General features: G+C 44.0%; 1 long non-coding RNA gene across 1 annotated transcript in view; it reads left to right on the top strand.

The window, feature by feature from the left end:
* Window positions 1-23,158, top strand: part of LOC116147207 (uncharacterized) — a 71,441-nt gene extending 48,283 nt beyond the window's left edge. Inside the window, exons 3-4 of the long non-coding RNA XR_010377679.1 lie at window positions 22,577-22,875; window positions 22,972-23,158. This is a non-coding gene — a long non-coding RNA (uncharacterized LOC116147207). The remainder of the gene's footprint in view (window positions 1-22,576; window positions 22,876-22,971) is intronic.
* The last annotated feature ends 4,319 nt before the right edge of the window (window positions 23,159-27,477 follow it).

The following is a 27,477-nucleotide window of genomic DNA, read 5'->3' as shown; positions in this document are numbered from 1 at the left end:
TTTTAAGAGGAGAGGACACTTGTTAGAATAAATAGGAAACTATATTATGAAGGCATAATCATTGAAATACTAACAGAGAAGTGATGGACCTAAGATATATAAATTAATGGAGCAGAATAAAATTTCCAGAAGGATTATTCAGTAAACAATGTTAAGACACACGATAATCCTTTAGAACAAAATTCATGATATCTCTACCTCACACCATACATCAAAATTAATTCCCGGTAGTTTTAAAAGTTTTATGTAAACATAAAACCACAAAGGCACTTGAAAATATTTGGGGCAAATAATTTTAGAATTTGGGATAAGGAAGGATTTTCTAAGCATGACATAAAGGCAGAAAAGATAGATGAATTTTATTACAAAAAAAGTAAAAACCTACCTATGTCAAAAGCCATTAGAAGTAAAATTGAAAGGCAAATGGTGCACAGCAGAGTCTATTTGCTGTATATGAAAATATCCTTAATACTGAAACAGGTCTTTCAACTCAAAAAGATGATCACCCCAAATGAGTAAAGGACAAACAACCTGAAAGTGTAATTCACCAAAGAAAAATTGCAAATTGACCAGTGCACATAAAAAGCGTATTTCACATCCTTAGGAATCAAAGAAATATAAATTAAGACAATAACCAAACGTCACCTTTCTCCAATGTAATTGTTAAAAAATAGTGCGAATTATAATAATCTGGTGTTGGCTAGGATGCAGTTTCACTATTTCTTAGACTTTACCCTGAGAGAATGATGGATGTATACAAAGTTACAGTTCAATAATGATATTCTCCATAATGCTTTCCACAATGGCGAAAAATAAATAAGGAGTCACTGTTGGGAGAATTGGGCTACATATGAAATGTTTTTTCTTTTAAAAAAAATGACAGAGCAAATATAACAAAATATTAACAGCTGTTAATTATACATGGGGACTCTAGGTGCCTATTATGTTGTTCTTTGTGCTTTCCTGTAACTTTAAATTCTTTCCAAATTGTGGTCGAATATGTTGTTGTAGGAGAATAATTGTTGGCACGGGGAAATAGTCAAAATATGCTTTCGATGAAAATAAATACAATTTATAAGAATATTTGGGTAAACCCCAATTTTATTTCAAAAACATGGAAGGAGAGAGAAAACTGGTATGCCAAATGATTTATTTATGGGTAGTTAACATAATTTTTATTTTCTTCTTTGTGTTTTTCTATATTCTCCAGCGGGAACATGTATTACTTTTGAAACATACAAAAATCATATCCAAACATACTTAGAAGGCATATCTTCCTATGCTTCATGACTTTGAACGTACATAAATTTCCTTTTTAAAGCTGCAAAGGTAGATGTGAAGAGTCCATAGATGTCACACGAGGTGTCACACTGACCTTCCTGATGTGTAAAATAGAAACAAAGTGAATGGAATTCAGATTTCTTAAGGTTACTACAACAGTTAGCATTAGCAACAGTTCTAATGTTTTTATCCATTCAATAAATATTCACTGAGCACCATGTCAGTCAGGATTCTTGGGTTACATACAGCAGAATACCAAATCAAAATGACTGAAGGTTTTTTTTTTTGAGAAAATGATGATCCCACAAAGCTGATAGTCTAGGGGTAGGTGGACCAGACTCAGCTAAGTCCAGGGACCCAAGGATGCCACCCGGGCTCAATCTCTCTCCATCTCTCAAGTCTCCTCTGAGCTGGCTTCATACTCAGGCAGACTCTGCCCCAGACGGCAAAGACGGCCACTGGTCATTGCAGACTACTAAATTATAGCTCATCACATTACATCCTTACAGCCATCCAAACCGAGGGTGCCTCTTCCCCAGTGATGCCAGGCAAAGTCCAGAGGATGGTTCTCATTAGAGCCACGTGGTCAGGAGTTTACGTCTGCACCAATCAGTGTGACCCAGAAAAATGAATAGGCTGATTGGCCAGACCTGGGTCACATATTCACTGTGGACTTTGAGGGAAATCAGCCTCATGTAAACTAAAGGACATGAGGAAGGGAGAAGGATGGTTCCCCAAGGGAAAAACCGGGATGCAGTTACAGGAATATGGAAGATTGATGCTACACAGACAAAAGTGACAGATGCCCTCTTCAAGCATACGCACATGCCCAAAATGGCTGCGTGAGTGGGCAATTGCCTGTGACTGATTTGCCTCAGTTGCTACAATACAATAAGCCTTGGGAGGTCTCGGGTACTATCACGTTTTCTTAAGAGTCTCTTGCTAAGGAAGGACTGCTGAGGCCTGAGGCCCCAGTTTTGCCTGTCCCCAAATAGGCCCAAATTCCCTGTCCAATTGCTCACCCCTCAGCATCCCTTATTCCTTTCCCCAGATTGATAGCATCTGAAGCACTTGGAGTAACTGACATACTATATATTTCAGTTGTTCATCACTTATTCTGCCCTAGAAAGTAAGCTCCTTGAGGGCAGTTCTTTTGTCTTGTTCATGACTGAGTCTCCATGCTTAGAACAGTGCCTGGCACACAGCAGGTGCTAAATAAATATTTGTTGGATGGATGGATAGACTAAAGGAGGTATAAGTGGATGGATGAATGCAAGGATGAATAGGTCAGTAAATGGATGGACAGATGGATGGATGGATGAAAGCATGAATGAATTTCACCTCTAATCAAAAGAAACATGCTCCCCTTTAAAGCTCTGCTCCAACATGAATGTTTCCACCCCACCCTGGAGCAGAACTAAACTAGCCGGGCTATTCAAATGCTAAGAGAGAACAAGCAAAGAAATACGGAGAAAACAAAACCAAACAAAATGAAAACAGAAGGAAGGAAGGAAGGAAGAGAGGGAGGGAGAGAGGGAGGGAGGAAAGAAAGAAAAGAAAGAAAGAAAGAGAAAGAGTAAGAGAGAGAGAGAAAGAAAGAAAGAGAGAGAGAGAGAGAGAGGGAGGGAGGGAGAGAGAGAGGGAGGGAGAGAGAGAGGGAGGGAGGAAGGAAGGAAAGGAGAAAGGAAGGAAGAAAGAAAGACACTCTGGCTTACCAAGCCAAGTTTACCATCCTGCCTCAGTTAGCTTGCTTCCAGAACTCTCAAGCCTTATCCCATCTTACGCATTGTCTTGACACAACACTCCAGCCCCCAAAGACTGGTGCAACTTGGACTCTCCTTTTGGTAGTCCCAGCCCCCACCAAGAAGCTTCCAGCTGGACATCCTCACTGTGCAGAGCAAGAGAGCGTGAGCCTAGCCGAGTGCCCCTTCCAGCTCTCCCCTAGTTCCCTCTTCTGGTCTGTGTGACACACCTCTTTCCTGAGAGGGTGGCACCAGAAAAACCCTGTACTAGATCCCCTGCTCAGAGAGAAAGGGGATTTTTCTCATCAATGCTCAGCACTAAAGTAATGTCTTAACTCAGTGCAGCAACCATATTCACATAAACCACCTACACAGAGAGTAAGAAGTGGGTGACTGTTCCCTTGCAGCGTGAAAACAAAGGTTCGGAGACTACAGAATTTAAGGTCAGTCCAAGTTTATCAACCTCCTCCGTTCAGAAGTATTTTTCCGACTATTCCCTGATGCATAAAGCGGAGAAGAGCAGGAAGAGGACCTTAGGGGCCTCTGGGAATGTTTTGGGAAAGCAAGTTCAGGAACAAACTGAACTTTCTCCCCATCTCGGTAGGTGGAATTGTTATGTAACAAGAGACCATTAGGGGGCGCTCACTGTGTGCCAGGCACTGAGTTATTCACTTTACTAACTCAAAGCCCTTGAATCCGCATGGTTACCGATTTTTATGCCCTTTTAAGAGAGGGGGAAGCTAAATCAGGGAGATTAAGCAATCTAGCCAAAGTCAGCCAGCTAGTTAGTGCCAGGGACAGGACTGAACCCAGACCCCTCTGACTCCAGCGTCCACACTTCTAACCACCACACCTTCTACGGCTTCCTGGGGTTATTAGTTGGACGTAAAAAGAAATGCATTCTTATTTTTGGAGTCTCAGGCTGGTGGCTGAGGGGAGCGTAGGGCGACATCTAGGCTCTATTTGCAGCCCACATTTTCTCATCCTACCATCCTGGCATCAATATTTCTCACCTGTATAGGTCCCTGAACATCACCATTGCACTGGGCAGAGCCTGATGCCTCCTTCTCTAAGTTTCTGCTCCAGAAAGGCTGTAACTGTAGAACTTATTATGGGATCCCCTCCCCCCAACACTCTGGACCTTCCATCTTCCTTGTTATCGAGCTGTCTTGGAGACAGCAGAGCATTTTTGTATCAGAGAGATGGGACTAACCCTTACCACCCAGCACTTAACCTTCAAGTGGCCCCAAGCCATCAATTCTAGAAAATTAATAAATACTCTGTATTAGTCCTGCCATAACAGGTTACCATGGACTGGGTGGCTTAAACAACAGAATTTATCTCTCAAAATTCTAGAGGCCAGAAGTCTGAGTTCAGGGTGCTAGCATGGTCAGGCTCTGGTGAGGACTCTTCCTGCCTTGCAGGCAGCCTCTGTCTTCTCACACAGCCATGAAGGGGAAGGAGAGAGAGACAGAGACAGAAACAGAGAGACAGAGAGAGAGAAAATGCAAGCTCTCTCTTCTTTCTCTTCTTCTAAGGGCACTGATCCCAACAAAAGGCCCCCACCCTCATGACCTCATCTAAACCTAATTACCTTCCAACGGTCCTACTTCCAAATACTATCACACCAGGGGGTTAGGGCTTCAACCTATGAACTCTGGGGAGGGACACAATTCAATGGATAGCACACTCCCAAACTAAATAGAAATTCATTCATAAAACCCCATGGCAGAATAATGCAAGCTGGTAGAACAATACAGGCAATAAATTAAAGGCAATTTATTGAAGGCAGTAAACCCCTGGTTGTGTAAGAAAGCAGCAACGAATAGTATCTACAGCTAACACTAACTGAGCGCTTACTATCATCAGGAACTATTTTGAAGCTTGGTACGATGGCACACCCATTTTACAGAAGAGGAAAGTGGAGTCGCCGAGAGGCGGGGTGAACTTGCTTGAACTCATACAGTTGGCCGGTTTGGATGTGACCCAGGCAGTCCGGCCCCAGGGCTCTTGCACTTCACTTCATTTTGCTGCCTTGCTAGTTGTTACTATTGGGGGAAGACTTCAGTTAACCTGCTCCTTTTCTCAGAACACTGGCACATGGAGCAGTGCAACAAAGCATGGCACTGGGTGATCTTGGGGAGTTTCTTAACCTATCTGGGCCCTCAGTTTTCTCACCTATTAAACAACCAGTAGTATTTATCTAACAATAATTAATAAAAGATGTGGATCCTTAGTACTGCGTGTAGAATGTAATAATCACTCAAAACCATCAGCTAGGAATATGACTATTATTGTGCCTTCAGAGAGGCTCTCTGCCACCATCTGGTCACACGCCTGACCACTCCCCTTCCAATCAGCAAAGCCACTGGTGTCCCCGGGCTCTTTCCTTGGCACGATATAGATGTTCAGTAAACGTTAGTTAAACGAGTGAATGAATGGCCCAAGTAACCAGCAGCTCCGATGACTGAGACTTCTCTCACCCTCTTGGAATACACACTGATTTGTTCTGGATTTCTTGATAATTAATCTCTTGACAAAATTTAAGACCTGTTAATTACCCCTGATTAATTAGGGTGAACTTTTTAATTGCTTCCCTAAGCTGAAATATACTGTCAATAGGCCCCATAATTAGTGACCCAGTAATCAGTTTTAAACCAATTATCCCAGGGTAACAAGTGGAACTAGACAAGAAGCACCCCAGGGGCTTGGGCCAATTTCAGTGGAACTCAGAATAATACGAATTGGCACTCGTGTGGGTGAAGAATGCGTGTTCAGTGTAATTGGAAATATGGAGGCTCAGATTCTCTTGGGTGTTTCCTTTGTCTCAGTTTTCACTGCTGTATTATTTGAAAGCCACAAAATAAATGTACTCCCACCCACCCGATCAAAGACCTGGAGCAAAGTCTTGGAGTTGCCTGACAGCCTTTGGGTACAGTTAGGGCCATCACATCAGGTTGTGCAGGTTGTGTACTGCACAACTCCAGGGTGTCATTCACACTGTAGTCTGTGTGAATAAAATAGCTGAAGGTTGTGCACTGCTCGACCTGGGTAGAATAACCGCATGTGGGTCACATGGTGCAAGTATTGTGACCCAACCATAAAGGATTCCCCCAAAGGAAGTGATGGGCTTGGAGGCTCTCTCCGCTTTCTCAAAATGGGAGGATGCAAGTGGCAGGCATCTTTCATGGTCAGTCTAGAGCTGTGGCCTTGTATCACGTGCACATTTAATTTCTGCAAACCTAACTACTTGGATTTGATGAGGAAATTAAGAAAAAGAAATAATAACTTAAATAGTACAGGCCATCCTTCCTGCCACTTCATTCCATAAGTGCACGCCCCAGAGCGAGACTGAAATGGGGCCTTAAATCTGCTCTTCTTGTGCACCTCTTATAAAGGGAATATCATGCAGTGTGGAGTATTTAAAAACTGGTGCTTTTTTAACAGCAGAATGTCCAAGATAGCCATTTGCTGCCCATTGAAGAAATGAAGATTTCTCCCCATAGGGGAGGAAAACTGGCTGGGCTGGTCTTTTTAACAGATGATGTAATGACCTCCAACATGGCATCTTCCTAAGGAATTTCAAGAGTAGTTTTGACAATGTGAGATTTTTCTCCTTTTCTGCCTACTTGTGAATCGAATGTCCTTAAGATGAGGCAGAATTCCAGTTTGGAGAAATGGGTGCTAATTGGCCCAGGAACTCTTTTACTCGATGCATGATATTCCTGGTAGGCCAGTTGGTTCTCAAGATACAGCTGGAGCTAACTGCGTTACAGTCATCCAGAATCCTTGGTTGGTTTTTTTTAACACAGATTTCTAATTCCATCTCCAGACCTATTACTTCAGACTATGTAGGCATGTGGCCCCAGAATCTGCATTATTTTAAGTTCCATGTGGTTGTGACATCTACTCTCAACTGCAAGCCCAGGGAGGGTAGGAAGAGTGCCAGTGTCGCGCATGGCCACGCCTTTCAGTGCATGGCACGAGCCTGGCACGAGGTCAGTGTTTACAGATCTTAGTTGGCTGAATGGGAACCAGCCTCTGGTCCTTTGTTTGATTTAGCAGTCCACAGGGCAGGGGTTAAGACATCAGTCAGCCAAGTTGGGCCTTAAGAAAGAAGAGGACTAGATCGACCTCTTCCCCGTTCTCAGCGCTCCCCCGGGACCAAGGCTGGGACCCGCTTCAGGAAACTCTGCAGTTCAGCATGTTCCCTGCCACTTGCCCCTTGTCCTCTGTGCAGCATCTCACAGAGGCCGTTAGCCATTCATTTAGCGCCTCATCCTCTAATCCACACACTGCTTGCTGATTTGCCAAGTGAGAAATATGCAGAGACACAAGCTACTTGTTCCCAGAGTTATTTCCAGCTGGTGAGAAGGAGGCAGTTGGAGAAGAGGCTTTAGTTTTTGTTCGCTGATCCAGGAAATCCCAGAGTAATACTGGGTAATGGTTTCCCTATTTGGACCTCCCTGGTGTTGGGGTTTCTTCCAAGAGCAATTCCTAAAAAGATGAGGCCACCTGAATAGTCCTGGGAGGTCCAGGTGCTGAGGCAGGCAGCCAGATGGTACTACACTGAGAATATAATCGGACTGCCACACTTTGCCCAAACATCTCATTCATTCAGCAGGTACTTATGAGCACCTACTGTATGCTAGGCACTGCTTGAGTTGCTTGGGACATATCAAGGAACAAAGTAAATTCAGATCATGGTCTTTGTGGAGCTGCCAACAAGCCTCTCGCACTCCCAATTCTGTCCCTTTAGCAGAGGATGGGTCCTCTCTATGGGACTGAACTGCCTGCCCCAGCCAAGTTCCGTTGCAGCAGTCCTCTGGGCTGCCCCCAGTGATACCTTCTTTCCAGGCGATCCCCCTTCCCTTAGATAAAATGTGGGTAGAGCTGGTGACCCGCCTCTGTGAAAAGCAGCTCTGAGAGTTTGGACCTGACCCAACAGAAGCCTGACCCCAAAGAAGCCTCAGAAATCCTCCAACATCTGTTGCTTCCATTCCCCATGCCAGATGTCTCCATGTGTCCCGCCAGATCGCCTCTCTGCTCCCCTCCTCTCTGCTCTCAGCCCCAGAGGCTGAGCTGCATGCATTCCATCCACGAGCTTCCACCTCCTGTCACTTCTAGTTGGGTTTGGCCAGTGGGAGGCACCAGAAGCAGAAGGACAGGAGGACAGGATGTTATTGCTCTGGTTCCCTCTCTGAAAGGTGAGTTCAAGCGGCCCGTTCCCTCAGCAGAGGGTACTGCTCAGGGAGGCTCGCCCTACACAACTCTCCAGCATCTTCCCTTCAGGGAGTGGGTGGTGACAACTCCGCTGCCAGCCCCAGGTTCTGCATGGCTGCTGGGGCTCCCCATCATCTTACCCTTACTTCTGCAACCCGTTTCTTTCTTAGTAAACCCTTCTCAAATTGTCTACTTTGAATATGTTGTCTGTTTTCTGAGCAGAACCTCTCCCCACTTTTTTTCTCATTCACTCTCTGGGAAGAAGCTAATGTCCAGGTTGCAAATTCAGTTCCTCAGGCCACTTCTGGCTCCCAGATGTGTCTTCTAGAGTTTTCACTATGTTGGCTCTGGTATGTATTTAGAAGAATAGTTGTCATAACTAAAAAAAAAATCAAGGTAATTCACATGAAGACCAAATGACCAGCATCTCTTGAAAAGTTAGAATTTCTGGCCACACTAGACCTATGCTTCTGTATGGCATCACTGGTCTAGAGTGAAGTGTTAGCTGCCCACTGAACACAGAAGATGAAGCAGAGCATAATTTGCTATTTACCACAGTCACCACACTCCCTACAGCCTTCCTGATTTGAGATTTCACATCACCTGCCATTTATTGTAGGGTTTGTCTCTCTTAGAATTAAGAGGGAAATGAAATTTTTTCTGTTCCTATGTTTAGTAAAAACTGGGAAAATTAAAGCCAAATCAAGATAGGCAGGGGGTGGGGCAGGACATGAGCAAATTTCTTTGTAGAAATAAAGATGATTCCTACTTTTTAATATTGAACCCCCTGCCTACTCATTTCACTCATTTTTGTTACAGTCCAAACTCAGTTGAGCATTTGTTGGCTTTGAAGTACAGCTTTAGCTAAATCTCTGTCTCAGAGGCATCAAATGAGAGCTCAGAATGAGAAAGAAAATGAATGAATTCAGACTGAACTAGGCTAAGGTGGGCAAGGTGGGTTTTAGAGGGAGCCCATCTGTACCCTGCATCTTCTCATTGCTTCACTCCTGAGCTGTAAACCTTCTGAAACACAGACTCCAAGAAAAAAGACTAGGCCAATTCTAGAAAGTTAGAGTTCACAGAAGATAACTAAGAGTGATAAGGAATGGATCTAACCTTACATATCTTACATTATATACAAACTTTCATTTATATCACCTCATTTTTACCTTTGGGGAAATGGGAACTATCATCTATTTGGTTTTTCATATGTTATCTTTTAACATTGTAAGAATTCTATGAAGTTGCTATTCTGACTCTATTATTTTTTTCAGTACTCTTTTTTTTTTTATTGAAATATAGTCAGTTGCAATGTGTCAATTTCTGGTGTACAGCATAATGTCCCAGTCATACATTTATATATACATACATTCATTTTCATATTCTTTTTCATTCAAGGTTATTACAAGATATTGAATATAGTTCCCAGTGCTGTACAGAAGGAAAATTTTTTTAATCTCTGACTCTTATTTTAAATATAAAGAAACTGAGGTCCAATGAAGTCACATAACTTGGCCAAAATTGTACAGCTCGTAAGTGATGAGAAAGAGAGGTAAAATTTGCTTTTACCTCTTTATTTTTTGTTACTTCAGAGCAAAGATTTTTTTTAATTATGAGCAAGCTGGGTATTCCTCATTAACTAATTAATATAAGCTTTGCTCTCTTTAGTTAATGTCACGGTGATCTTTCCACATCAGTGTGTACAGATCCACTTCATTCTTGTTGACAGCTGCAGAGTGTCTGGGTGAACCAGGGATGATTTTACTGCTCCCCTATTGATGGACATTTAGGTTGTTTCCCGATGTTTCACTGTTATGAAAAGTGCTGCAATAAGTATCTATATCCATAGACATAGACACAGAGATAGAGACATATAAACATAGATATCTTTGCATATTTTTGTGAAGAGCTCTATAAAGTAAATTACTAGGACTGGAACTGCTTTCTCAATGATATGTATATTTTAAATGTTGATAGCTACTGCCAGATTTTCCTCTAAAGCTTTTGGACCAATTCACAGTCCCCACCAATGGGCATGCCTGTTTCACAACAACCTCACCAACAATGCACACTATTATTAACCTTTAATCTTTGCCAGACCATGTTAAAAATGGATGTTTTTATTGCAATTTTATTTGCATTTATTTTATTGTTGTTGTTGTTGTTGTTGTTGTTGTTGTTGTTATTATTATTATTATTATTATTATTACTTGTTTATTGGCCACTTTTATTTTTCTCTTATATTTTGACTGTGTCTTTTGCTCATTTGGGAGAGGGAAATAGCCCTTTATCAATCATATATATTGAAAAGCTCAATTTGGATGAAGTCAAGATTTGTTGAGGATGATGACAAAAGGAAGCTGAAGCAGAGTCTTTGGTCCAAAGAGGGAACAAGGTTTCTCAGCTATGGTTGCTTTTGAAGCAGAGTCTTTGGTCCAAAGAGGGAACAAGGTTTCTCAGCTATGGTTGCTTTGTTTGATGAGAATGGAGTCAGTCTGGAGCCCTCACCTGATTGATGGTCTCAGGGAAGAGTTGACAAGCAGAGCACACACCAGAGGGCGAGACACAGAGCATATTGAGGTCCTTCTAGTACGTGGCAATACTTACTTCCTGCATGTCTTACTGCCTCCCTAACTTCACACCTGCCCCAGCAGCTCCCAGGGACACAGCCCTGGTGTGGGAGACCAATGTAGGGGACAGCCACTGGGGAAAATGCACAAAGCTATAGCTGCAGAAAGAAGCACCTCTCTGAAGACTAAGGCATCTTAGAACTCAGTGATGAACACTGAAAAACAGGCAACAAAACATGTGTCCAACCATGTGAATAGGCTTCAACCTTATTACCTGATCTTGAGCCTCATTTTCCTTTTACAGACACAGCTGAGTCAGCCAAGGTCTGGTTAGAGCGAGCGCATCACAAGTGAACCAAGTAGAACTTTCCAGAGTCTCCTGTAGTGTCTTCTGTGTGTCATCTAATCAGCATGCTCTGCCCTGGTCTCTCCAGTTCATAAACGTTTTGCTAATGAGTGAGAAACACAAGGGTCCGTTGGCTCAAGAACCCGAGCCCCCAGCAACACTTCATTCCCTCGTGTTTCTCCCTGGGAGTCCCCAGTGGGATACCCCACATGTACTCATGCACCAGGCCGTCAGATGCAGCCACCATGCAGCTCTACTGTCCTCTTTCTCGCTTTTCCGTTCCCACCTGTTGTCTACAGAGATGCCTGAAGCGTGTCTCCCCACCCCAGCCCTCCATTAAAATGTCTATGCCAAGCATGTTGTCCTCAGATGTTTCTAAAATCTCTAAAACTCAGGGTTCCAGGATGATATTGGGTTCTTTGCAAAAACAGGGAGAAGAGTGTCTTCCCCAATTCTACGCAACACCCTTTGACCCAAAGACTCAGAGATAATATGTTTGAGTCGAGAGTTTCGTAAAATATCCATCTTGAAAAATGCGATAGAGTCCACAGCCTTATCCCCTCCCAAATCCAACCCTTAACTTTGGAACAGGGGACTTCTATTCCCTGCATCTTCTTGCTTTTTCTGGCTTCTCTTGCCTACTAAACTCCTTTTGCCTCCTCCAGTTTAAAGCTTCTCTGGATATGAATGGCCGTAGATGGATGGGACAGCGGGAGGGAGTGGTTAAGGAGAGATGTAGTGTTTTCCATCAGCTAGTAAAAATGCCCTACAACAAGTATAACCTTATTATTTTCTTATCGCTCACTAGTCCCAGGTAATTCACTTTTCTTAAGTTGATCTATGTTCCTTATAAAGTGCCACAGCAATTACTCCTCCAGTTTGGTACCCAGATCCTCTGAGCTGTTAGAAATGAACACGACGTGTAGAGATGATCAGCGCCGAGTCAAGACACTGCAGAGTTCCAGCGGGAGGAGTCTGTGGTCCGTTGCTCCAAAGCCAGTCAGGGACGTTCACACAGCATGGCTTTGGGAACCACTGCCGCCATATCATCACGCTGCTCACGTCTTGTGTTTTGTTTTGTTTGCATCATACATAATCGCTTTGTTTGTTCTAAGTAAATACCCAGCAGTAGTCAATGCCCAGTCCAGTAGCTTCTGCCGCTGAAATATTCTCTGCCATGCCCCAACGTGCATCCCTCAGAAAGACTGCAATATGGACACATGCTTATCAAGTTTAGGCAAAATGAGCGACTGAGGTCAGCCGAAAGCAGCATCTTCATCTTCCGGGGGCAGGAGTGGGTTCTTCGGCCTCTGTGGTTGCCTTGGGGAAGAGCTGGCTCTGCCTATACTCCTTTGCTTTGCTCCCTGAGGGGGAAGGGACAACAAGTTTGAGGCAAGCACGGGTTCTTACATCGTAGGCTGAATAATATCTAAGAGAACTGAGGTCTTTGTGTCAGTGGTACGACTTAATGATGTACTTATTAAGCCATCCTCCAACCACCTGCGGAATCTACCCAGCTGTCTCCTCCGGAACTGATACATTCTCCCACTACCTCTGTTTCATGGTTACGATGCCTTTCAGATTTCCCCTCCGCCAAAGGCTTGGACCTTGAGGCTGTTTCTTACTTTTTATTTCTTCTGCCTCAGGCAAACTATACCTTCCTTTTCTTTGGCTTCAAATTGAGCTTTCTCTGTATGCAGATAGCCAGGTCCAAAAAGCCTACGGAGTCTCCCACACAAAGGCTAGGCTGGCCAGGTAGAATTAGCTTAATTCAGAAGAATGAGCTTTCCCCAACTCCCATGGCATCCCTCAGGTACCAACCACAGTTCCTGAATCCTAAACCACCTCCCAGGCACCGTAGCTCCCCAGCTGTTACCTCCCAAGGGCCAAGAGGCCTTTCTTCTAATGCAGAAGGGTGGACAAGGTTTTACAAGCCGACTTTGATCTGTCAAGTTTATCTGCAAAGGGTTCTATTTTAGAAAATGAATTCCCTGTCAAGATTCTTCTTTGACAGCAAAGAAAAAAGTCTGTAAGAAATGGGCTGGCTGAAGGGATCACAGTTAATGTAGAGAGCCCACCTCTGAACTCCTCGACGTACACACTGCAATAGGAAACTGATTCATCGTAGTTGGGTTAATGTCCCGCTAGATGAGTCTACGGATACAATTTAACGTGCGTCTCTCCTCCCATCAGAGTTGCTACATAGAGACTTTCTAGCTAACGTCAACTGAGAATTTCTGCCCTTGCGTTGTCTATGTACCTATAACTGGCATAATTTTCCCTGGGGTCCTGCATTCCAGGCTTGACCAAACTACCTGGAGACATCTGAAAGTAAAGGGCTTTACCTACAGGAACCACTCCTCTAAGGGATGGTAACTCTGTTCCATCAGCTAATAACTGTTGTTCCTACTGAAACTGTTTAATATAGTTAGAACAAATCTTGGTTAAGCATTATCTATTTAACTTGGGGATAAATATTATATATTGGTTCATACTTCACCCTTCAAGGCTTTTCTCACTTTTATGAGAGGTAAATTTATAAAAATCCATCGTCCCCTTCCTAGCGCTCAGGCCACAATAAACTTCCCAACAGCTCTCTCCAAAGCAGCTTTTACCTACAAAGGGACTAATGGTCTACTTTCATTTGATTTTACTACCTCAGGTGAAGCAAAATCCTGGGGTGTTCATATCAGTTAAATAAACAGAAGTCTAGCTTAGCCCACCCTCTAAAGAGATGGTGTCAGTACTTCCTGAAAGCAATGATTTATTATTTTACAGGACACTTTCTCAAAATGCTTGCTAGCTTTATTCTTTTACTATAAAAGTTTTTTAAAATTTTATTAAGGTACAATTGACATATTCTTAGTCTCAGGTGTACAACACAATAATTCGAGACTTATATATACTGTGAGATGATCACCACAAGGAGTCTAGTCAACATCCATCACCATATGCTAGCTTTATTCTTAATACACTTCGGGCTTGGGTCTTCTGTCCAACATCTTACCTTAGAAGCAAGCAAAACTGAGTGGACCTTCTCCTCCTGACCACCATTAACCTTCTTTCACCTAAGGGAAAACATAAAACCATTTGCAGCTCTCCTTGGTCCCTGGTTGCATGGAGGGGAAGTGGCTGCAGAACAGTGCAAACGTAATGTCTGTCCACTGTTTCATCAAGATCTCACATGGGGCCCTGCACAGCGCTGGGGTCCTGGGAACAAAGGTGGAAAAAGCTGGTCCCGGACTGCAAAAAAAAAAAAAAAAAAAAAAAGTGATTTCCCAAACCAGGAGCACTTAATAAGATTGCAGATTGCAGATTCTCTGCTTCCCAAGTGAGTTAAGAGTCTCCAGAGGTGGGAACCCCCAAAAGATGATTTAACAAAAGTCCCAGTGGATTCTGACACAGCCAGGATTACAGATCACTATGAGGGGGAAACCTGTATGAATGGGAATAGAAGGAAAGAAACAATTCTGGACAATGGGATTGAGCCCATGATAGTACTTGTATGAGGTTCTATGAGAGTGGGCTTGCCATTCAGGGTCTGGTCAGGAGACGAGCTACGCCAGTTATTGGAACAGGGGTGTTTAGTATGAGGAATTTTAACACGGTGATAATCAACCGAGAGAAGAAAAAAATAATAACTCCAAGTTACCACAGAGCTAGCCCCCAAAGGAAGCAGCTACCACCACTCCAACTATAGCAAGAAGGGAAGGGGGAGGAATTATCAAAACTCAGCAGCTCAGAGGAGGGGCTGGGTGGGTCTGGAGCCCAAATCTCTGAGGAAGGGGTGCCAGCTAGTTGGTTTTGGAGCCTCCAATGAAACTGGTCCTGTGAGTTTGGAGAAAACCACAGACTGGATCAGGTGCACGTTAGGGAAAGCCTTAGACACACACAAACCAGAAGAAGCAAGTCTCGCCTTCCTCTTCCGACTTCACAGCCTCCCTCTAGCGCCCCCTATAGACAGAGCCTGATAGGCAGCCGCCGGCACAGCAGAAATGTGCGGAGTCCCAATCCCAGAATCACAAAGCTGAATAAAGAGCATTGGGTTTAGAGCTGAGAGGCTGTAACTTAATAACTGAACATGGTTTTTAAAAATAGAGGAATTTACTAGACAGGCATCATGCTACTTTACAAGTGGAATTTTATTTAATCCTCGCAATCCTATGAAGATGAAGCCCAGAGAGGTCAGTTCACTTGTGGAAGGTCACATAGCAAGTGGTGGAGCTGCATGAAGTCCATACTTATTGCATGAGTTGGTTCCAGTCCTCACGGAGGGCTCAGATTAGGGTATTTTTCTCCCTTCCCTATTCTTTTCCCAGGAACAGGCTTCCATTCTCTTTCATCCTCCAGAGGGGCTGCATGTATATGCCCCAGGTGTAATTTAGTTATATAAGAGGTAAGTTTTTCTTTTCTGATTTTTCTGAGTTTACCAGGATTTCCATGTAGTTGGGGTGTCACGGACTGCCATCCTGACTGGATGCCTGAGAGGGAGTGATCTCAAGCTGGGAAAGTCAAATGATCCCACCCGTACCCCACCACCACTCCATTAGTATCCCAGACTCCACCCATCTGGGGAGCATGTTTTGGGGTATCGTGAAGGGGTGGGAGGGAAAATGTTCACATGGTATAATAGAACAGAGACAGGAAAGTTTTGGTAAAGATAGGCAACATTTCTGTCGGGGCATCTGGCGAGCTTTTAGATGCTAATGCAGTAAAGTGAAAGCCAATGGGAGTAACAAGAATCCCTGGACTCAGCCAAAGGAAGGGACCTGCCCAGTGGAGGCGGGGCTGGGTCATCCTAGTTCAGTTGCTTAGAATTAGACTTTGCACCCTGCCAGCTTCTTTTGCATGTTTCCCCATCTATAAACACAAATTTTAAAAACTCTTCTCTAACCCCACATCCTCACTCAGCTCGGTATCACTCAAGATTCTTCAAAGAGTTGTCCATACTCACAATCTCCCCTTCATCGCCTTTTCACTCACTCCGATCTGGCCTCTGCCCCCACTTCCCCATAAAAACCATTCTTATTAAGGTGACAGGTAACCCACTTGCTCTTAAATCCAATAGGCCTTTATCAGTCTTTATATCATTTGCTGTCTTACACCGTTTGGCACTGTTGACCATGGCTTCCATTTTGAAATTCTCTCTTCCATTGCCGAGACGCCGACGTAGCTACAAGTCCATTCTATCTCCCAGCTCTGTAGCAGTGAGGGCTCTTCTAAAGCAACAAAAACCAATTGGGAGGTGGGACAAAGGCAAGGGGCTGGCAGGGGGTGTGGTGGCAGAAAAATTAATTTGTCAGGAGGTTTTGAACAAGCTCATGGAACGCAGTTGATTCAGTACCTCCAATTCTTCACCACCCCCTGCAACCATACTCATTGTAATGTGACTTTGTAGCTGCTCCCACCCCTGCAACTTGCTCTGGCCTATGGGACGTTAGCACTTGTGACACAAGCAGAGGCCTGAGAAAGCCTTGGCATTTCCAACCGTCTCTTGTCCTCTGCCCTTATCCTGAGAACATGCCCTGTTAACTTGCTAGAGGAGGAGACATGTTGAACATGGCTGAGTCACCCCATTTGTCTCACCTGAAGTCATCTTAGAATTCACTCAAATCCCAGCTGACCCTCCCACCCCGACATGTGAGAGGGTCCAGCCAAGGCCAGTAGAGTTGTTTAGTTGACCCTCAGCTAACCACATATTCATGAGTGAACTTAATAGAGACCAGAAGCACCCCCTACGTGATCCACAGATTCAGAAGCTGACTAGACGATTAGTGTTTTAAGTCGTTAAAATTGGGGATGGCTTTTCATTGGCTTTTTAGGGCTACAATAACAAAACACCACAAGACTGGGTGGCTTACATAACAGAAATTAATTTTCTTATAGTTCTGGAATCTAGAAGTCCAAGATCAAGGTGTCAGCAGGTTTGGTGTCTTCTGAGGACACTGTGACACTGTCCTTTGCTTGCAGATGGCTGCCCTCTGGCTGTGTCTTCACATGGTCCTTCCTCTGTGCACATGCATGTCTGTTGATGCTCTGTGTGTCCAAATTTCCTCTTATAAGGACACCATTCAGATGAGATTAGGGCCTACTCTAATGGCGCCATTTTAATTTAATCACCTCTTTAAAGGTCCTGTCTCCAAAAATAGTCACATTCTGAGGTACTGAGGGTTAGAATTTTAACCTATGAATCTGGGGAGGACAAAACTCAGCCCATTATAGTTTGTTACACAGCATTCTTGTGGCAATAAATACCTGATACATGCCATCCAAGGCACAGCAGAAGAACCAGGCCCTGACAGGACAGGAAAAAGGCAGCACTCAGGAGCCATTAAATAGGATCTAGCGAACAATGTCTTCAAGTAGCTGCTCAGGATGAACCAGCTCTGACTTTTTTTTTTCCTCTTTTTTTCTTCTTTTTCTTATGTGGGGAATATTCCTTATGTCATTCTTCTCAACAGTATGTTTTCAGAGAAAGAATCTGATTGGCCCAGCTAGGGGACCTGTACCCTCCTCTGACACCTTGATTGACAATTCTGCCATGGGGGAGGGGTGATTCCCTAAAGGAATATTGAAGAGCAGTTGACAAAAAAGTGGGCCTGAATTCTGGGCAGGCAGGAGAAACATAGGTCCACCGCAGGCCCTGGCTCTTCCTTTGTCCACTTTGTCCACAAGCCAGGGTAGCTGGAGAGCTGGCCAATGCTGGATGACAGCCTGAGCATCCAAAAGATTCTTGAACAATTGGAATTGCAGCACAAAGCTAGCAAGATGAAATTAAACAGGGATTCATGTGAAGGCCTACACTTGAGTCCAAAGGAAATAACAGTTGGTGGGGGACAAAATAAGAGTGTTGATGTTAACGGTGGCTCTTGTGGGAAAGACCATAAGCTCAGAATGAAGCAGTTTAGCGGGAGGAGAGGCCAAGGATGGCGGACTGATGCTGGGCCAGAGAGGGTTAGGGAATCGTGTCCTCGGCCTGAGTATTGTCTCCATTTCTCCGTGGTTCACTTGGAATAATAACAGCCTAAGACTATTGACAGGGTGCCTACTATCCACCAGGCCCTGTGCCTTGCCTGGTTCATCTCAGTTAATCAACATGAGCACGCAGTGTTATTGTTCCCACTATACAGGTGAGGTAAGTGAGGCAAGGAGAGGTTAAGTAACTTGCCCAAGGTCACACAGCTTTAACGGAGCCAGTTTTGGACCCAGGCAACCTGACTCCAGCCTATGTGCTCAGAGCCACTAGCTAGGCTGGCTCTTAGGAAATGGGACAATGACACTCTACTCTCATGGGGGCTGGGAGGGTACAGGAGGGAAGAGTGAGTGCTACCAACATGCCGGGGACTTTAATATACACTAACGTCTTCCCTCCTGGAAGATGAGGATTCTCGTCCCCATTTTAAACCCGAGGCTTGACGGGAAAAGAGCGAGGATGTCTGGAGGAATAGCTGGAGGAATTGGTGTACTTTCTCCTGAGACAAACATAAACTTAGGGTACATTTGGGATTGGGGCAAACATTATTATTTAAATTTATTAAAATTCATTAAAATTATTTAAATTTGTATTTATTTAGCTCCTCTTAAAATGAAGTTAGGGCAATGGTTAGAATTTACAGCAACATAACATTTTCTCCAAGTTATAAAGGTCTTTCTGATACAGCTTATTAATACTCACAGTCATCCTAAATATAATAGTATCAAGATTATACCATTTACTAAGCATTAATTATGTGCTGAGGATGTCCCAGTCATTATATATGATGCCACTTTAATAATAAAATCACAGTAATGGTTATCACTGAGCACTTAAGGCAGGCATAGTGCCACAACTTTAAATAATAGGTACTATAATTATCCTCATTTTGTAAATGATAAGGTGAGGCACAGAGGGCCTCAATGTGCCCAAGGTCGCACAGCTAGGAAGAGGTACATGAATCCAGCTGTCAGACTCCAGCCAGGCCAGTTCCAATAACCGTGCAGCACTGTCTCCCGGGAGCAGCAGAGAGGAATCATGGACACGTGGCCGAGAAACCCTAGAATTCCAGCACCCAGTGTGGGACTGTCCTGGCTGAAATCTAAGACCCCTCTCACCCCAGGAGCTGAAAGACCCAGAGCACAGACCTGGGCAAATAAGAACAGATAAAGCCTACCCAGCCGGGCTGTGCAGGGATCCCTCCCCAGGGGCCCGGGGTCCAGGCTACAAGGAGGCGGATGCACAACGGTTCCAGCCCTGCTGAGACCAGCCCACATGTGTTTTATTAAAAGGAAGTATTTACCCGGCCTCCTCCTGGCAGGGCTGCACGGTAGTTTATTAGGACTTCATTTGGAGTGTAAATTGTTGCTGGTTTATAAAAAGGCTCAGCAGAGCAGCTCCGCTGGGATGGCCCCAATCCACAGCAAGGGGCATGTGAGGCTTTAACTCAATCATTGATTTCCCTCCGGAAGGAGCAGCACAGATATGAGCCACTCACTTGGCTGCTTCGCTGCTGTCTTCTCGCACCTGCAGGGCAGAGGTGGCGAGACTCCCCCGCCCCTCCTGGCTCCATCTCTGAACACACACACACACACACACATGCACACACGCACACACACAAACACACACACACACACACACCACTAACTTCTCTAAGGGCCTGTACCATTGTGGTTGGTGCCTTCCCTAGAAGGCCAGTACAGTCTGCAGAATATCTGACGCTGGGGGGCATTTGAGGGCTTGCGGCTGTTGACCTTGTGTTCAATTATAGTGCATGATGGTCCCAAGGGCCATCCCTAAAGGGAGACAGATTTGGGTTCAAGTGCTGGTTGGATGACCTTGAGCTTGGGCTGTCAGATTTAGCAAATAAAAATACAGAACACACAGTGAAATTTGAATTTCAGATAAACAGTGAATAATTTGGGGGTCTAAGTATGGAACAAGCGTCTCTGAAATTTAAATCTGACTGGGCATCGTCCCACAGTCTATCTTGGCAAGACTCCCCTGGGCAGGGGACTGACCTTCTCTAAGCCTGCTTTTCCTCACCTGTAAAATCTCAGGATTCTTATGAGGCTCCTGTCAGGCAGTGCCTATAAAGTGCTTAACACATTGTCCAGATACTCAATAAATGTTGCTGGCCAAGTTACTGTCATTACTTTTACATTTGATGTAATCCAACCTGCATTCTCTTATGGTCAGTTGTTTACATCGTCACCCCTAGGTCCACCAGAGGACCAGTCCATCCTAATCTTTGTCTCTCCAACGCTTAGAAAGTTCCTGGAACAGAGTAGGTGCTAGTAATAATATGCTAAATAACTTAATTGATTATCAGTTTAACTGTTGCAAAAAAATCAAGAGCCAGTGAGTGAAAAATCAATTATCCTATAAATATTTACCCCAAAGGCAAGATTCCCAACTTTTAAGAAGAGATGGTTGCCTATCTGTCAACACATATTTAACATGTCATGTTAAGATGTTAAGGACACCTGAGAGTCTGCCATGGTTCAAATTTTCTGATTCCTCTGTAATTCTCAGTTTTATCATCTGCAAAATGGAGATAGTAACAGTACCTATGTCAAAAGATTCATTCACGTTCATAGATATAAAATACTTATTTCAGCATCAGGCATGTAGAACTTGGTGCTCAATTAATGGTGGCCTGAGACATCCGGGGAAATTGACAGGACAGCAGGGTGCACAAGAGGAGGGGGGTCCTGTGGAAGATGAGAAAGACACAGGCACCCCCTGGCCACAAGCCACAGGCCAGAGCAGGGTGGCCCACCTGTGCCCTCAGAGGGTAGTGGAGACTTGCTCAAGGAGGCCTGGATACTGAACACGGTGCTCAGAGCTCCTACTGGCATCTGACATCTTTGTTCAGTGTCCATCTCGAATGTCACTAGAATGCAACTCCGTGAGGGCAGACACTTTTAAGTTTTTGTTTACTGGAATATCCTAGAAGGACACCTGGCCTCGAACAGGGGTATGAGTCAGCTGTCCAGGAAGGATGTGAAGAAGTCAGGTTGAGAGATTTTCTATTTTCATTTTCCTTCCTTTCCTTCCATCTCCCCTCCTCCACCCCTCCCTTCCTTCTTTCCTGCCTTTGAGGGTGAGATGAGCGTGCATACAGAGACTAGAGGGAGAGGACCTGGGAAGAAGTAGGGACAGAAAACAACGCAGAGAAGCATCTTCTAGATGACATGGGAGGGATGGAATCCTCTCTTACCTCTTCAGTAAGCTCACTCATCCAACAAACACTTCCTGTACATCTACTGTGAGTTACCACTCACTCCCACCTCCGTCTGGGGGGGTGGTGGGTGTAAAACATGACTGAGACACTAAAAGAATGAAGCTCATCTCTATGTTGTGACTTGGAAAGTACTGCAAGATACATTTCAAGTTGGGGGGGTGTTACGTAGTGCATAGTGTATGCTCTCTCTCTTACACGCATGAGTGTGCACATGTGTGTTTGAATATATGTATATATATTACATAAAACATCCCAACAAGGATGTAAAAGAAATGGCTCACAGTGGTTGCCTCTTAGGGAGAGAACTGGGGAAGAGGGAGATTTCTGGAATGGGACAGAGGTAACTTTTCATTGTATAACATTTTCTTTTATCAACTACTTTGCCATATGCATGAATTACCATTTTCATTTTTAAAGTACTGTTAAAAAACGGAGGCACCAACCAAAAATGTTTTAAATTTTTTTCTATTTATAAAATAATACATTCATAAAAAAGGAACGAGAAAACTATTAAAAAGAAAAGAAAAGAAAGAAAAAAGCAAAGCAAAGCATCGTGATTCCATCGTTCAGATATAACCATTGGGAACATTTTGGTGGTTAATCTACTATTTTTTTCCAATGTAGATATACTTTTTTCCTACCAAATGCTAGTGTTTTGTATCCTGGATTTTTTCCCAGTGTTGAGCCATATATTGGGCACAGTTTCTCACATCATTGAAACAGACATCTGATTATGTGGCCATGGTAGAGATATCCCATAATGTGTTTAATCAGATCCTTATTGTTGGACATTAGGTTGTTCTAGATTTTTCTAACCAGTATAAATAACGCTGCAATAAACATCTTGTATGTACATCTCAGATTATTTCCTTAATGAAAATTCTTTGATATGAAATTGGACAAAAGGCTAGCTGTGTCTATTTCAATCTGTGTTAACAGAGAAAACGTTTATGCTATATTCAGGAAAAAGCAAACTATGAAATAGTATGATTTATTTTTACCCATATATATGTGGGTGCATATGTGTATGTGTGCGCATACACAGACAATACACGTTTCATACACATACACATGTCCGCATGATATAAAAGATGGAGAAGACATATACAGAAAAGTTAATCCTTTTCTCAGGTCGGTGAAATGGAGTAATTTTTATTTTCTTCTTTTCGCTATTTTCTAAACTGACTATTGTAGTGGATACTGTGATGCACCACTCAGGTCCCTGCTCCCAGGAGGCTCTCCTGCCCCCAGTTTCTGAGACACTTTCCAGGAGTTGTCCTCAGCTGAAGGAGTGGACTCACCCAGGGTCACGTGCACTTCCCGGGGACATCTGCGTCTAATGACTGGTCCACGTTGGCATGCGAAGGCCTGGTCGCATGTCTTCCTCCCATCTCCAGAGCTCCCAAGGGATCACCTGAGGCCTTTGTTGTGATGCATCACAGCCCAGTTTCTCCCTCTGCCCCAGTCCTGCTTTACTCCCTCCTGCCTTCCAGGTAAGCCAGCCTAAAATGAACGCGTTCATTGGGTAATGAGGAAAATTTTAATCTAAAAAAAATTCCTTACAAAATGCCTTACTTTTTTTGTTCTAGATGGTGTTCCACTAAAAAAAAGAAAAGTTTCTGCTCTCCAAAGTGACCAGTGAAATATACGATGCTATCTTTTCCCCAGGTCATGCTGGGAAAGGCACCGAAGGCAAATAATCAATTAGTCCTTTCGTCATCCTGTAAGTCCTCTTCCAATGGTGCCCGTCCCTGACCAGCTGACGTTTCCATAACCCACTTGTCACCTTACGCATGTTCAATGACTTCTTAGTGTCCTAAACTTGGAGATTTTAATCTCATCTATTAAGCCAGCAGGCCCAGTAATTCCCTGAATGCATTTTTATTGACTTTGTAAATCAGACTTCCTCACGTTGGGGACCGTGACCAGGAGAGAGGTGTTTGTCTGTGAAATTGGCTGGACACAGACCATTGACTGTGATGATAACCAGTGATTTGTGGGGCCAGATAGACAAGCCACATGCACTAAGCAGATTAAAATATAACAAAACAAAAAGGTTCCATTACCAGGAATACTGGCAAAGGGCAGCAGGATATTTGTGATAAAAGACAGAAAACAAACTAATTCCAAGTCTGGAAGGAAGCCCAAAACAGCTCTCTGCTCCCTCTTCAGCGACCTAAAGAGAAAGTGTGGGCATGCTAAACACAGCTAAGTAAACCAATTTCTGAAAGCCCTTCAGCAGAAGTCAGAGAAAGCCGGGCTCTCGCCCCGCCTCGGCCCAGCTTCATAATGCTTTGCACACCTCCATGCCTCTTGTGGCAGGAAGAGCTCACAAAAGATGCAGTAACAATTTTAAACAACTTCAAAGAAGAAGACTCTTCTGGTGGCCACCTCCCCACAGAGGATCAAGCCTGATGGAATCCAAATCTTTTGGCCCCTGCCTTCTGTTCCGACATATCCTGTCTGTGTCTCTCTCACTCTTACCCTCACCTCTGCAGTGACGTTGCCTGCTTGCTGTTACTCCACAAACACTAGCATGTTCTGGCCTCAGGACCTTTGCACTCGCTTCTCCTTCTGCCTGTAATGCTTTTACACCAGACATCTCCAAGTCTAGCTTGTCTGCTTCACTCAGGTCTCTGGACAGATGTTGCCAACTCAAAGATGCTTCTTGGGTCACCCCATCAGAAATGCACCCCCCTCCCCGGTCTCTCTCAATCTCTCCAATCTCTTGTATTTTTATTCATAGTATTTATTATGAACATCATATCATTTATTTCAGGCTTATATGATTACTTTAAGCCTCACTCCTCCAGAGAACAGGAATTTTTGTCTCTTTTGTTCACTGCTCTATTGCCAGTGCCCGGAAGGGAAAATATTAAAGTATTTGTTCAATGAATGAATTATGTATTCTACCTCCCATCCTTTTATCTTCATCCAAATGGCCTAATTTATTCCTATATTTATTCAACAAATGTTTGTTGAGGACCTACACTAAGCCGGGCCTTATGCTGGTCCTAATAAGGATGATACGGTGATGTGTATGAAATTCAAATGCACTATCAAAATTTAAAGTGCAACTCCGCAATGGTGTCTATACACTTACTGGGAAGAATTACATGTGTGCTTCTCTTCTAAACAGGAAGGTAATTATCTCGTGACTGATTTCTGGCCAATGGGATGCCGGCTTAAGTGCTATGTACATTTTCCAGGACTCTAGACCAGCACAGTTCAATAGAAATGTAACGTGAGCCGCATAATTTTGAACTCTCCAGTAGGCATATTTTCAAAAAGTAGAGAGAAACAGGTTATATTCGCTCTAATGATATATTTTATTTAACCCAACATATTCAAAATGTTACCATTTCAACATGTAATCAATATTTTTAAATTAGTAATGAGCTATTTTACATTCGTTCTCCCATACTCAGTCTTCAAAATCCAGTGGATATTTTATATTTATAGCACATCTCTATAATGATGCTAGCTTTTCACTCAAAACAGTTGATCTGTATTTAGACTTCATAAAATTCACAGTTGAAAAAGTATATATTCATAGATCCAAGTTGTTCCAAACACACTTAAGTTTTCCAATAACTGAACAGAGTATTCTTTTTTAATTTCAATTTGAACTAGTTAACATTAATTTAAATCTAAAATTCACTCCCTTAGTCTCAGTAACCGCTTTTGGCTACCGTATTGGATGGTCCACTTGTAGGCTGTAAAGAGGGCAAGCCTGCACTGCCCTGTGCCTCCCTTCTTCCCTCTGTCTGGGAGGTGGGCACAACTAGAAGAGCCGGACCTAGAGATGGAGCCGTGTATTGGGGTTGGCAAAACCCCCCTACCCACCTGTAGACTGTCATGGGAGAAAGAGATCACCTTTCATTCTATTGAAGCCTCTGTACTTTCAGCTCCACTCGTTACAGCAGCTAAGCCTATACCCTATCTAACACATCCACCAGAGGCTTCTACTACCTCCCAGTCCTGACTTCACTTCCAAAAATATGAATTACTATTAATAACACCATCAGTACTAGTATGTCTCCGCTTACATTTTCCTTGGGGAATTACATCAACCATTCCTCAGTATCTCAGCCTGTTGTTCACCACCCCAGCAGGTTTTCAACTTTGGACTCCAGTGGGTGGAGATCGCCTGGGTTAGGATTTGGGTTCCACCACTGTGATGGTTCAGATTATGTGTCAACTTGACTGGGCCTTGGGGTGCCCAGGCATTTGGTCAAGCATTATTCCAGGTGTGTCTGCAAGGCTGTTTCTGGGTGAAATTGACAGTTGAATAGGCAGGCGGAGTAAAGCAGATTGCCCTCCCTCATGTGGGTGAGCTCCATCTAATCAGTCGAAGTCTTGAATAGAACAAAAAGGCTGACCCTCCCTGACTAAGAAGGAACTCCTGCCTGATTACTGAGCTGGGACACTGGTTCTTTCCTGCCTTTGAATTCAAACTGAAACATGGGCTCTCCTGGGTCTCCAGCTTGCCAGCCCAGAGCCTGGCACTTGTCAGCCTCTGTAATCATGTGGATCAATCATTCATTGTCCTCAGAGAGTATTCCATTCCCTTCCGCCTCATCTGGAAGACGTGTCTCTTCATTGTTTTCTATGTCTGCCTCTTCCTCGGTGATTTCCCTGTAGCTGAGGGAAAGAGACAGAGACAGAGAGATAGAGAGCTATATCCTACTGGTTCTGTTTCTCAGGAGAACCCTGACTAAGACAACCACTATCTGGCTGTGTAACCTCTCTGTGCCTCAGTTTCCCCATTTCTAAAATGGGGAGAGTGGGGGATGGAGGGTATAGCTCAGTGGTAGAGCACATGCTTAGCATGCACAGGGTCCTGGGTTCAATCCCCAGTACCTCCATTAAGAAAATAAATAAATAAACCTAATTACCTTCCCCCTAAAAAAACTTTAAAAATAATGATAAAATAAAATGGGGAAAATGATAGTCCTCCACTAAATGTTACTTATTGTTGTTATTTTATCATTAAAGGACGGCTGAGCATTATTAGGGGAAAAAATAAACCATGCAAGCAGATATAGGGGGACCCTTCAAGTTCAAGGTCTCCAGCCTTGCTTGGCCCTCAGCGGGCAGGGCAAAGCTTTTATATACCCCCAATCGTCTCCCATTCCTGCTCCCCTCAGCAGCTGGTGTGCTTCAGCCCCACAAAGCCCCCTCCTCTTGCCCCCTAAATTAGCCCAGTCCCCCAGGATTAGACCCTGCCTTCTATTTCAGAGAGAAAATTACTGCTTTCAGGCATGAACTTGTTAAAGCAATAATTAATATTTAATATTAAAATAATTTTGTTTCATCCACTGATGCTTTTGATCTGCGCCCTCTGCCTCCTTGGGGATATTCTCTCCACATTAACGTTTCTCTCTTTCTTCGATGCCTAGCCCCTCTTTTTTCCCACAGCTCCTTCTACTTTAACCAAAAAAAGCATGCCTGGGGCCATTTTATTGTTAAAAGCTTCCCCCCAACCTGTCTCTTCCTAGTACCCCGTTCTCCTCCCTCCTCCCCAGCCAGACTTCCTCAAGAAATGGTCTGCCCTGAGCATCTCATGTACTTATTACTACTCCCTCCAGAGCTGCACAGGAAAGGGAGTGAGCCATGCAGATTGGTGGGGGAAGAATATTCCAGACAACGGATGAAAGTGCACAGGACCGGAGGTGGGAGTGTGCTTGGATTGGCCCAGGAACATCAAGGCCAGTGAGGAAGAGTGCGCAAGGGGCCAAGTGGTCAGGGGCAAAATCGGGGCGGGGGCTGGGGTCCAGGTGCGGCGGGGAGTGGGACTCTGAGTGAAGTGGGGAGTCATGGGATGCTTCTGAGCAGAGAAGGGACATACTCCAGCTTCCATTTGAAAAGGCTTGCTCTGCAGAGAAGCAAGAGCAGAAAGTGGGAGCCCCATCAGAAGGCGAAGGCGATAATCCAGGAAGAGAAGACAGGGCTCTGCCCGACACCGAAGCACCACGGACAGCGGGAGATGCTGTGGAACTCTGGATGTGTTTCGTATTCTTTGGATAGATAAAGTGGAACAGCTGGGTCATATGGTAGTTCTTAATTTTTTGAGCACTACCATATACAGAAGT

Source organism: Camelus dromedarius, chromosome 24 (assembly GCF_036321535.1).
Source record: "Camelus dromedarius isolate mCamDro1 chromosome 24, mCamDro1.pat, whole genome shotgun sequence".
NCBI lineage: Eukaryota > Metazoa > Chordata > Mammalia > Artiodactyla > Camelidae > Camelus > Camelus dromedarius.
The sequence above is the reverse complement of the archived record's forward strand: the minus strand, read 5'-3'. Positions and strand labels throughout refer to the sequence as shown.